This window comes from Phragmites australis, chromosome 20, assembly GCF_958298935.1.
Source record: "Phragmites australis chromosome 20, lpPhrAust1.1, whole genome shotgun sequence".
In the NCBI taxonomy this organism is placed as follows: Eukaryota; Viridiplantae; Streptophyta; class Magnoliopsida; order Poales; family Poaceae; genus Phragmites; species Phragmites australis.
Genome location: NC_084940.1, coordinates 4,286,158 through 4,300,106, shown reverse-complemented (window position 1 = coordinate 4,300,106; position 13,949 = coordinate 4,286,158).

Sequence of the window (13,949 nt, the reverse complement as noted above, 5' to 3'; positions counted from 1 at the left end):
ATTTGGATATCAAGAGACTTAACTATGGTGTTATAACCTTGATTCCAAAAATAGAAGCGGCCAATAATATTAAGCAATATAGACTCATATGCCTTCTAAATGTAGACTACAAATTCTTTACCAAGACAATAACTGATAGGCTGAGCCCTGTAATAGACAGGGTGATTTATGAATGCCAGTACGGCCTTTATCAAGGGGAGAAATATATTAGAATGAGTGGTCATTGTTCACGAAACCTTAAATGAGCTAAGACGCTCTAAGAAGCAGGGACTCCTTCTCAAGATTGACTTCGAAAAAGCCAAGGTGAGATGATATTTTCTTACGGAAGTCGTGATCATAAAAGGCTTTCCTCAAAGATGGGTGAACTGGGTTATGCAAACCGTTCATGGTGGACATGTTTGCATTAATGTGAATGGCCAAAGGGGCTCATACTTCAAAACCTTCTGAGACCTAAGATAGGGAGATCCCATGTCTTCAATCTTATTCAATATTGTGGCCGAGGTTTTAGGGTCAGTGATGAATAAGACTAGGAACACAAACCTAATCTCAGGACTGATGGACCACCTTATCCCAAGGGGGATTACTCATGTGAAGTATGCTGATGATGTCGTGATTATGACGGATTGTTCAGAGGCTACCATTTTGAACCTAAAGATTATCGTGTACTGCTTTGAATGGTTATCAGGTCTCAAAATCAATTTTCACAAAAGCGAGGGTTTTGTTTTTGGGGTGGACCAAGCAGCTAAAGAGAAATGCACTAATATGCTCAATTGTAAATTAGGGGTTCTGCCTATCAAATACCTCAGAATCCCAATTGATGATTAGCGTATAGGGTTGACCACTTTTGACCCTTTGGTGCAAAAGCTTCAGAAGAGACTAGATCCTTAGAAAGGGAAAACCACGTCTTCAGGGGGAAGGCTTGTTCTGACCAACACTTGCTTGAGCAGTCTCCCCGTGTATATTATGGGCTTCTATCTCCTCCATGCTGGAACCCATGTCAAGATGGACTCGATTCGTTCCATATTTTTCTGGAGAGGGGCACATGATAAATTCAAATATCATATGATAAGGTGGGAGGCAGCTTGCAGACCAAAAGACCAAGAATGTCTGGACATCATAAATACACAGATCATGAATCAATGATTAATGGTGAAATGGATTTGGAAAATCCTCAAAGATAGGGACTCGCTCTGGTGCAGATTGTTAAGATCAAAATATATGAGAGACAGGGATTTCTTTGGCTCTAAGAGCAAAGGTTCCTCACAATTCTAGCAAGGGCTACATAAAGTTAAATATTTATTCTTGTGGGGGGCTATCTACACATTGTATAATGGGAAAAGGATAGATTTTGGACAGACACCTGATCCAGAGTACTCCCATAAAGATTTAGTTCCTTGATCTATACAAAATGACCTCAGATACAATAGCCAAGGTGGCTGATTGTTTTGAGGATGGTACCTTCCGCATCAGCTTCAGAAGAGCTTTGACTCCCTCAGAATCTAGGAGATATGAGGAGTTGAAGACTCTATTTAACTCCATTAATTTGGATGATCTGGATGATGAAGTCCACTGGGCTCTGGAGAAGTCCAGAAAATTCACCATGAATCTCTTTACCACTTTATTCTCGATGGTGGGATACAAAGTAAGATCAGTGAGAAAATTTAGAAATTCAAAATCTCATAGAAGATAAAGATTTTTCTCTGGCAAATGTTCAACGATATACTCCAAACTGCCACCACTCTAAAGAAGAGAGACTAGAAGGGCAGTGAGTATTGTTTCCTATGTGGGTCTGAGCAACCCAGGACCTTAAAAAACTTTTCTCCTAGCTGGTTGAATCAGATTCTAAATCTACCCGCAAATTTGTGTCTCTTCTTTTTTGCAGGTCTTAGCTGGGCAATTTGATGTGTTCGTAACAAGATGACGATTGAAAAGGCCTTCCCTAACAAGCTAATTGTTTCTATACTCAAAGTTCTCTCTTACTTACAGAGTTGGAAAATCCTACTCAAGGAGGGCGACAGGGAGAAAATTGATCCAGCCGCAGAACAGATCGTGGAGTGGTGCAACAACTTCCAGTCAAGTTCGATCTCCATTTCTGATGTCTTTGAGCTGTAGCATGTCCTAGAATGTTAACCTAGCTCGTGGAGTGTTATCCTAGCTATCATTGTTGTATATGTAAATATTTTTGCCTTGATTCCTTCGAAGACTTTCCTAGGAACCTAGTGGTTGTATCTATAATATTGCTTTCAATAGAAGTAGAGTTTGTTCTCCTGTCAAAAAAATAGACTTTTACGGTGTCGTGGTTCAAAATAGCACTATGTAGTAATAATTAATGTTGCGGTAGCTACCATGTATGATCTTTCAAGTCCAAAATAGAAGATCGGAAGCACGACGTCAAATATCATGGCATCGCACTAATCAACCATGGTGTCAAATGTCATGATGCCATGCAAAAGGGTCCATTTTTTGAAATTGTTTTTACAAGGATCTATTGGTAGAACATATATTTAAAAAGGGTGGTTGTGGGCATGCACACCGTAGTCGGCTGAAGTCCCGGGTAATTTGGGAGAAACCTCCGGTCGGACCTTGTAATAATAAAAAAATGTCATGATTCTCTTGTGAACACTAGAAAACTACTCTGCAAAAAAGGCCAGCTAAAAGGTCTCCTCTTGTTTATGCAGTCCCTTTGGTCTCTTTGATTATATATACGCATAAAAAGTCCATATAACCCTTCAACTATTGACTAGTGTATACTTAAAACCCTAAACTACAAAATTAGATATTATGGACCTTAAACTTTGTAAAACCATTTACTTAACCCCTTAGCCTGGTTTCGCATGTGGTTTTCGCCTCACTACGTTGGTTTTGCCACACAAGCGGGGATGGGCACTGGGACCGCATGTCAGTGGCTGCTGGGTCCAAGATACCTCCTGCGCTGCTCTGCCTCCCTCCTCTCCTCCAATGCTCCCCTCCCTCGGTGTCGGAGTTGGTGAAGAGGGGGCCAGGGAAGTTAGATCTAGGAAGGAAACGACGGAAGGAGGGGAACGGGTGGGGAAGACCTCGACGATCCTTCTCTGAGCTCCACGCAGCTAGGTGACGACGGAAACGGTGTCGGCGACAAATATGGGCAGTAGCTGCACTGCTTAGGGAGAATGGAGCTCAGCACGGTGTGCTACGTGACGTGGAGCAGAGAAGGAAAATGAGGGAAGGGGTAAACAACCGTAACATCCCATCTTTTAGCCCAAAATCAAATTTCAAAATTTGTTCAAAACTAATCAGTTAAAAACATTTTCAAACCAATTTCCAACTATCAAATCTTTTCTTCTCTTCTTGGGCTCAACCCATCCCTTTCTCTTAGTCCAACCCATCTGTCATTTCTTTTCCAGCCGGTCTTGATCTTCCATCTAGAGAGAGAAAATAGGGGTGTGCAAGCAATACTCGGTTACCCAACCTTGATCTTCCATCTAGAGAGAGAAAGATGATGCTCGTCAAAAAGGATTTTTTTTTTTCAATAGAAGGGAAAAGAGCAAGAAGCTTTGTAACATAGTTTTTAAGAATTTAACACGTACAGTGTAAGGTCTCGTCCTGCAGCCACGTATGGCTCTAATACCACCTAAAGCGCTCTGGGTCATATCTAATGCTTAAAACCTTTATTATACCAGTCTCTGGATCAGTCACCGGTAAAAAAGAGTTTTACAATAGGTGGAACCATAGTCATAGAACAAAGGGAGTGGTGAAATAACTCCATCGAACTAATAAGACATACAACACTAAGAAACAATGCACAAACAGCATAGTCTACGACATTATAGTGCACAACAAGGACATCATGATGAACATGCCACTCCACAGCAAGGACATCATGATGACCATAACTTCTAGATATCCGTCTTGGCAATATTGATTACATTAAGACGAGTCCCTTGATACTAGTATGCTTAGTACTGTAATTGTTACTTTTACTTCATGCTTAATTACAATTAGCTTTACAAAATAGGTAAAAACTTGTGCTCTATGTTGTGTGAGTTGTTGGGATGGGAATGTCCACCGGTTAATGATAGCAACTGAGAACTGATTAGAGCTAGGTCAAATTAGGGTTCTCGTGAGGAATTCCTTAGGAGTTTTGGGCCCTGCTTGTGTGGCAGGCTCAATGTGGAGATGTTTGCCTTGGCTCAATTAAGGACCGAGTTGATGTGATATCCTACCTAGTCTTTACAGTACAGTCACTCGACCCTGTATGTGACTGTGCTTAGTCTAAACCCCGTCAGCTAGTCTACTGGTCGTTCGAAGGCAGGTAGGTGTCCAATGACCATGGACTAGATGCAAGTAGGTGCAGACTTGTTGATCTGGTTGGAGGCCTGGTTAAAGGTCAGAAACCCTTGGTTAGCTCCCATAGGCAGCTAGTGATATGATGCTTGGGTGGGGTAATGGTTTTGTTGAGTCGCACTGCGACGATGGTGGTATGTTACCAAACCCAGTTTGTGGGTAAAGTGTACCACTATGCAAAGATAAAACTATTCGAATAACCATATTTGTGGTCATGGACAAACTACGGTTCGGTCACAATAACTAGCATGGGTTGCATGTGTACCCTTGAGTGTGAGTGGGCAGTGTGTGCCCATTTTTGGGAGAATAGGTCTGACAGTGTGCTGTGAGTTATTGTGGATAAAGCGTCTAACAACATTAAAATTTGGGCCTTGGTGACTTCCACGACATCCAGAAAACCTCCTTCACTCAATGATATGTTGTTTTCATAAACCCCACCTTATAAAATGAACCTTGGATGTGTAAACTCAGCTTTTCCGCAAAAGTTAACCCTACAGCTTTAACCACCTTATTTCATATGCATGTATTTATACCCCTTGATGTAGGGAGAGGATTGGGACTTGCTGAGTACATTTGTATTCACCCTTGATTGTGCTTTCAGAGGACAATCTGAACTTCAACGACTCAGACGGTGAGGCTGACGAGTAGTCTTGGTCATGTTCGCACTGAGTTTCCTATGGAGTGGCGTGTTCATCATGTTGTCCCTGTTGTACAATCTGATGTCGTGGACTGTTGCTTAGTGTTGTATGTTTTATTAGTTTAGTGGAGTTATTTTACCACTCTCTTTGTTGTATGACTATGGTTTTACTTGTTGTAAGACTCTTATTTACCAGCGACTGATCTAGAGACTAGTATAATAAAGGTTTTAAGCATTGGGGATGACCCGGGGTGCTTCAGCAGCTGGGAGGAGGAGAGGAGTTAGGCCAGCCCACGGGGAGGTGAACGGGGAGTGGTAGAGTAGGAGATGGTGCGTGGGAGGCGATGGTGAGGGTGGGATAGGAGGGAGGGGAGCGGCGACCTCCTCAACCTCCCTGAGGCTTGGGTCGCGCTCTCTGGCGCCTCCATCAGCAGCAACGGCCACCTCTGCGACGCCTTCCTTCGCCTCGTCGATGTGCACAAAAGCTTCCAAGAGGTTGTCGTCGAACTCAAGCAGGACGTCGCCGAGGCCCTTGCTGCCTTCTGCCCACCACAATGGTGTGCACCTCGCCTTCGTGCTTAGATCGCAACACAAGGCCAGGATGGCTCTGATTTGGCCAGTGGGCAGTGGATTCTGGCCGGTGGCAGGGCAACCTCTTCTAGCAGCAGTGCGATGATGGGTAGCGGTGGTCGAAGCAGACGCACGGTGAGGGCTCACCTCCGGGACTTTGGGGGGGCTTGATGCGATGCTAGAGATCGTGCATGAACGGCGAATTGATCGGTGATGCCTCAGGTCGACTAGGCACCGGTGAGGGCTAGCGGCGGAAGTAGCGCGTCGACACGAAGGAAGAAGGGGCATTGCCCTTGCGATTTAGTGGGACAAAACATGAGGAAGGTAGAGAAGGAGCTCAGGGTGAAAGGAGGCACCCGATTTGCTCATCGAGCTGCGAGGACGAGCACGCGATGACGGCACTTTCTACTGGATCTGAGGGAGGAGATGACGGCTCTAGTTTGGCTAGCATGATCTTCAACAAGTACCACTAGTGCTAGCATGGACGCCTGCGAGACTTTTTCTGTACATATGTTTGTCAGCTTGTGCCTTTTTTTCTTTCGAAATATACCTTCGTTTTGTATGGTTTCATATTGTCCACATGGGTTCTCCAACAACGAGCTTTTTTAAAATATTATTATTTTATTAAAAAATTGTAAAAATAATAATTAAAATATGATATTTATAGGCGTGCCGATAGGTCAGATGGTACTCTCACACTGACACCCTACCTGGCGGTGAACTTGGCAGTCTGTTAGCACTCCGCATATCGACATGTCATGTGTCCTGTAGACGATATTAAAAAATTAATAACTTTTTTATATGATCTCAGATGAAGATAATATTTATATAAAAATTGTACCTATCAACGAGATCTATAACTTTTCAGTTGAACACTTTTTTATTTGAATACATTTAGATACACAGAAGGTGGCTAGAAGTTACAGATATAGCTTTTCAGATCTGAAATGTATAACCATTTTTGGGCATCTAAACGGATTCAAATGGAAAAGTGTTCAACTACAAAGTTATAGATCTTATCAAGAGCCATAATTTTCATATAAATATCATTTTCATCCAAGATCAAATGAAAAAGGTATAATTTTTTTTATTAAATATCATCTGTGGGATATAGGACATATCGGCACACGAAGTGCCAACAAGCCTCCGGTTCCTGATCGACACTCAACATACCGACGGATACCTATTTATATAATTATCAAATTTTAGTTATTATTTTTATAATTTTTCAATAAATAATATTATTTAAAAAAATTCGTCCAACAACCACCAAAATGTAGATCTACTAACAGCTGGCTGAGTGGGACCTCTCCAATCATTGAGGAGCATACAAATTGTCTTTTCCATTGGCATTCCAATAAGTTCGATGCGCATTTAGAAATTTCCATACATCTATGCGAACACAAACCGACAAAACTACAATTATGTTCCGACGCTTGATTGGCTTGTAATTTGTTAGGCAAGGTAGGGGTGGCACCATCTATTTCTATTATCAAAAACCATAGTCTGTTTAGGTCTATAAGAAAAAAAAAAGAAAAAACCAAATAAATGAAAGAACTGCACATAAAAGATATTAGAGGAAAAGAGAGGAGCGAGCCAGCCAGCCAGCCAGCCACCCTCCCCGATATTATAGTTAAAACATGTACACTATATGTCTTAAATATTCTAATAGGATTGTAAATCATGTTGATTTTCTCTTCATCCAAACAGGCCTCGATTCCTCTAGAAAAGGGGGGCTTGAAATGAAATTTGAGGAAAAAATCGTCTCTAAGTCATTTCCAGCAATATGACAAACCCTGTGTTTATCTCTATTTCTTCAATAGACAAAATATTGGGGGGAAACGCTTAATACATTCACTACATGCCATAGTGGAGTCATATGCCTTCGGCCCTTCAGCCCCTATTGTTCATGTTGTTTTTTGGAGATTAGCACGAAATTATTGGGACCAGTAGTACATCACAGCGTGAGCAAGGGCAACCGCTTGTGCTCTAAAAAAAAAAGAGCAACCGCTTGTACACGTACGGAACACCACCGCCTGGTCTCTAGTGCATGGACGCATCGCACGGATGGTTACCTGCCAATACAAGAGGCCAAAGCATAATTAAGCTGTAATCACTACCGTCCACCTGGTCCTGTCAGGAACCTCTGCACAAAGGCCCCACATGTCAGTTAAAAAGTTTTTTTATTGTAGTAGAATCCTCAACGGGCACATGGACGGTGGAATGGAATGTTCATGAAACAAGAGTTTTATATTTGATCGTAGTCTAATAGGGAGAGACGCCTTGCACAAGCTTTATTGGATTAAAAGATTTGCCGCGACAATTACAGCTTACGGACAAAGAATTTCGGTCGAAGATGGCGACTACCCTCAACACGGACATGCTACCGACACCACTGTGCGTGCGTCTGTGCTGCTTCACGAAATGGCCCAACGTCTCAACAGATCACGTCAGAACAATAAAATTGAAAGCATACCAATAGAGAATCTTCGAATATTTTTTAATCTGCAGTTGCCTAACGAAAAAAAATAAAGAGAGAAGGATAGGATAGACAGACGCAAAGCAACCAATTCATTTGCTTGCAATCATACCTCCAGGGTCCAGTGGGGCATATGACGAGCTACGGGAAAGGACTATCCATGTCAGAGAATGGAAGGTGGTTGGCTAGCAATTGCAGCACTGCCAGCCATCGGCCAGTGTTTCTGCATCTGCACATCCAACATATCTGACCACAATAAAAGGGCATCTGGGATGCGATAATAATCGTTCTCTATGAAATAAGAACTGAACAAGAGAGAAGGCTAAGCCTGATCTCATGCTTGCAATCGTATATTTGCAAGAGCCAATGGTAGCACAGTGAAATATAAGAAAAAATGAAGCTCTACCCATAAACTAAAGATGGCATTTGAATTGCTATAGCAGATCTGGCAAGTGAAGCATCTTTAGATAGCTATCATCAGACCAGATGCTTGTGCCACAACTAAAAAGCATGGGGCAGAACTTTATAATAAACTACCATACTGCAGAATGATAAATTACTGGCATACCCAGCTTTAGAAGCTTATGCGCGTCAGTAAAGTCAAACATAACAAGCGGAACCCAGTTCCGTTCTAAAGCGCGAGAAAGACATGCTATAGCTTTGGACCTATGCAAAAGTTAGCATTTGCACTTCTATGCAGGTTACACTATGATCCTGTTTGTTTCAGCTTGTAGACTATAGAACAAACAAGCTCTTACAATTGTTTGTTGGTAACGATCCAATCCTTTGATGGTAACAATCCAGTAATCCGGATTCCACCAGCTTATGCAGATTGTACAAACCAGCTTCTTACAATTTAATTTTTTACAATTCACAATCTACAAGCTGATTTTCACAATCTACAGCTAAAACAAACATACACTATATATACCTCCAACCCGAAAGCTCATACTGTTGTATGTAGATGCATTTGATGAAAAACAAAGCAAGCAGAATAAATCTGCACCAAAGTAGTGACCAACAAACTGCTCAGAAGATTCATGATTGGAGCTATCAAATTAAGAACAAACGTTCAAAGCAGACATCTTCACTTGGTCCACATGAATAGCCTACGGTTTCACCTGCAGCACTAATTGACAGTATTGTCCATCAGATAAAAGATATCTAGTGCGTTCTAATCTGGGATAGCTGCTCAAACCTAAAATATTGGAAGGAGACAGAAGCATCATGTACATGTTTGCAGTCCGAGTTCAATGCTTTGTTTAGTGAGAAGTAAAAGATTTGATGACAATCAGTGTGGCTTCTATATCCATGTCTCACTCCTCTTCTGCTTAGTTTTTAGTTCAGTTTATACCATGTTCTCAAGCCTCCATAAGAATTAGAATCCTGGTTTAGCTAAAAGTAACATTTTTGACAAGTCAATTTTAAGTAGCATCCATGAAAAATACTCATTTTAAAAGGGAAAAAGTGTTGGAAACTACCCTACTGTGTACATAATATAAAAGGAATTCGAAAATTATAATAAAGGAAGAATGCAGTAAGAATGTACAAAGGTTACTGTGAACATGGCAAGAAGTTTGTGTGAAGGAAGCTCCAGCGGTAATGGTATCTAGAGTCTACACAAATCAGGTTCACTATTAGCAACGGCAAATGCATGGTCAGATAGTAGAAGTCTAAGAGAAGTAATGCCCTTAAAAGAAATAAAGGACTTCAAATCTAGAGTTCCAGAGTATGCTTTTCTGTTGCAGGACATCACAGTTCTAATTTGAAGACCACAAAGCTGATGGAAAAAAAATGTTTCGAGGGCTAACGGATATCTGACGAGAAGGCCCTTAGAAAGTTATGAGAAACAACAAAACAATTAAGTGAAGAATGTTGCAAATGATATCGCTGCCAAATTAATTTTATAGCTTAGCAGTATTGACAGTTACAAATCAAACATGAAGCGTCAATACTGTACCGTATGGCCTGACTGCATAAGTAGGTGATTCTTTTCTAGGCAGCTACCATCCAGCTTTGGCCAAGGCAGCATGAGCAAGTGACTGCAGCAAACTCGTGAAGAAGGTGCACTGACCAATTAAACAGTCCTCAACTGGATAACATTTCGACACCAAGCATAACTGATGGTGCTTGGGATAAAGAACTGTAGTTTTGGGCTACCTAGTCAACCAGCCATTCCACATTTTAGACACAGAATATGCGTAACTCTTACCTCTTGCGTGCAGACTATCTAGGCCTGAACTATCAATAGGTCCCTCAATACCCTCATTTTTGTAAAGCTTAACTTGGCTGAAATTGTTTCACAAAAATCTGACCCAGGGTATCATGGGACTACTGGTACAAGTATATGCATATAGAAGATGAGCTTAAAATTGTATTATGTTCAACAATCATAACATTAGCTTAAGCTTCAAGCCTAGTTTGTGCATCAGAAAAGTAGTAAAATTTGTAGGACATCTCCTATCCAAGAGCTGCTTTAATACAACACAGGCATTTCCAAAGCTATATGTAATTAAACTAGGTATTCCTGCGAGGAAACTTCCAAGTGCAAGGTTTTTCGTCCAATTGCACGTTACTATCGACTAGACCGCAACAGTCTGGATTTACTCATCACTGTCTGCTGGAGAATACTGAACCTTCAACCAAGTCAAATTTCGTCCCAAGTTCAACCAAGTCAACTATTTTTCCAAAATCAAACTTATACCTAGAGCATAGTTTAAAAACTTATTCCTAGGACTGCTAATCACACTGCCAATATAACAGATTGGAAAAAGTCTAGGAGGCATGCGCTCAAAATCACTTTCTCCTGAGAAGTTTCAGATTTCTTTGAATTTCTCCCTCTGAAAAATAGTCATCCATACTTCATGAGTTACTTAACCCATAGCCTGCTGCACATTTACATGCGCTATAGTGTCTTTAATATATACATTATACAAGCTCCCTTAATGGTAATGAAACCTTTGCTGGATTTAGATAAAAAACAGAAGCTGATTTTTCATGTATTCCTTATAGTAGAATCATTCAGTGGTTTTAAGCAAATACAGAAGCTAATTTTTCTGGTATATCACATATTAGCCGCTTGCTTCTAGCATACATGAACCCCAAGGTGTTCAAGGTAGCCCAGCTCCTCTGCCTGCATATCAAGGTGCTAAACTGTAGAGGCACTTACAGGTGGGGCCGCTAAGGCGCTAACCATCAGTGACAACAGTGGTTATATCTCAATTTTCAATGTTAGCTTAGGCACAGCAATCACTACAATTAAGTTCTACTATGCTTGTTATTCTCATCTTCAATTTTATTGGTACAGTATCACGAACAGTAATTTCACTATTTAAAAACACTTATCTCCCTGCTGTCATGTCTAGAATTGCTCGTGGATGAAGATGAAAAGATGGCAAAGCATAACTGCACCACTTTTTTTCAGAATAGAAAAAAAAAAGCTTCCAAAACATATGACTAGTAAGCATGCTCGAAAAGCCGACCAAATATTGTGGTAAAACTAATGACCCCTGAGCCCTGAGTATGCTTGTGACTACGAAAATAAACTTAATACCAGTAATGACAAATAGTACTCAGAGTTGATGGTATGCTCTTGGTAGTGATAGTGTGCATACATACTAGAGTTGTACTCGACAAAAGGATAGGCCAATTAACGCAATATAAATCAAAGAAAATGTTAACAGTAAAAGTAACATCAGTACCACAGTACAGAGTCCTCTCCTCCCCCCACTTAAAACGCTATATTTTTCAAGATATATGAGCAATGCATGACCAGTTTCACGACAAACCATCACAAACCATCTTCTGTTTTATTTAATGTCATAAAGGGCTAAGCTACCTTTGAAGCTTAGACTCGCGTCTTATGCAGTGATCTAAATATTTTGGGCCTGTTTGGATTGCAACTATATTTGCCACGACTAAGTTTAGTCAGCTTCAGTTTTGTAAGACAGTGTTTGGTTGCTGCCACCTAACTTTTTAGCCTCACGACCCGCTTTCCATAGACACAATATTTTGCCAAAGTTTACCTAAGGTAGGTTAGTCAATTTTCTTGCCACAAAAGTGTGGCAAGACTAAACTTAGGCAGCAATATGTGGCTAAATTAGTCATGAACCAAACAGGCCTATGGCTATACCCATGGCTCAACACATTTACTTAAGTAACAGATTATGAATGATATTCTTCTAACACTTAAAAACTAATTTCTCTATGTAAAATGCTTACTGAGCCACGTGTCCACGCCCGAGGCTCTGAAACAACATAAGAAATATTTCACAACAGGGTTATCTGAAGAAGAGATAGACAAGTACAAACCTAAGCATGCTCATGTAATACAAGTGAAGGATGAAGTGTATAATACTGATGTAGTATGTGCGATAATAAGAGCATATATATCCATATTCCGTAAAGAACGTAACAAGAGCTGAACAGAACATATAGTATATACATGAACTTGCAAGAATGAACAACAAATGCATCAACAGCATATAAAAGATAGTACTGAACAGCATGTTGATATATTGAAATATTGTGATATCAGTGCCGAAACAAAAACAACAACCACCGTATATGGATAACAGTAGTACTTGACAGCAAGAAAATGTAAAATTGAGATTGCTCTCAGATGTTTTGCTATAGTTGGCCCCAGAACATTAAGTTTTGCTCCCTAACTTATCACTGAACACATAAAAAACTGGGCAAAGATCTTGAGATCACACCTAGGCATAGAACATGACACTTATTCTCTGAAATTCAACATGTATTCTTGGACAAGGCTACAGAACAAACAGACTGATAGAAAGAAACAAGGTCTGTGTAAATTGAGCAACAGACCTATAAACAAATTGAGCAGAAGCTATCATAATCTACAGAGACCACAACTTTGCAACCCTAATCCAGGAATTTAGCCTACCAGGCAATGCTCAGAGAATGCAACAATTTCTCAAAACTCGAAATGAATAATCAGATCAAAGACTTTCATGTCACACGCATCACCCACTGCCTAGCAAGATAACTAGAGAAAACTTCAAGTTCTGTCTATTGTACTCAACAATATAGCCCAGTTTCAGACCTTACATCATCATCGAGCATGTTACTCCATACTGTCCAGAACCACAGAGAGAAGAAAAAGAGTAAGATGAAATACTCATAGTGAGAGTTGCTTAAAAGCAAAAAGTAAACAAGGCAAGGAACGTCTCACTAGCCGCTGTCCCAGAAATCCAATCACCCGCCAATTGCCGCCAGCGAGAAGAAAGACAGAGATACAATGCCTCAACCGTACTACCACTTCAAGTATGATGAGTCTCCGCGAACACAACTCCAATCAGCCCCCAAATCAAAAGCTCCTCCACTCAGTTCACCAGGCACCGACGCACATAAGGCCAAAGCCGATCGCCACTCGGCTCACATCAATGCGACGAACCAAATTAGAGAGAGAGGACTTCGAAACAGATGGGGATGTATATTTTCTCTGCATCGACCAGGGAGAGGAAGCCGACGTCAAATAGCTGCAAAGACGGCACCCTCCATCCCCACGCTCCCGAAGGAACCGGAGGCGATTGTGCCGCTACCGCACCACCGGCCTCCAGTCCTGCCTCTCCTTCATCCACATGCAAGTTTTCCAACTCAATCCTCAACCCTAGCAGACTGATGCCTCTGGTATAAATCCGTACATGGGCTCGGCCCATAGTGGAGCAAATGGGCCGGCCGGTCCAAAGGAAAAATGAGCCCAAAGTAACATTAAAATTCAAGAATTTCTCAACAATCCCCACCAAATTTTAATGTTGGAGTTATCGATTTGATATACAGGGTTTGAGTAACAAGTACCTTTCAGATTTGAACAAATTACCTAGTTGCATATGAATTGGCTCACACAGGATGAGGACTACACCTTGATCCTTAGCCTTGTTGTGAGAGCCTCCTCAGATACAACGCCCTGTACTA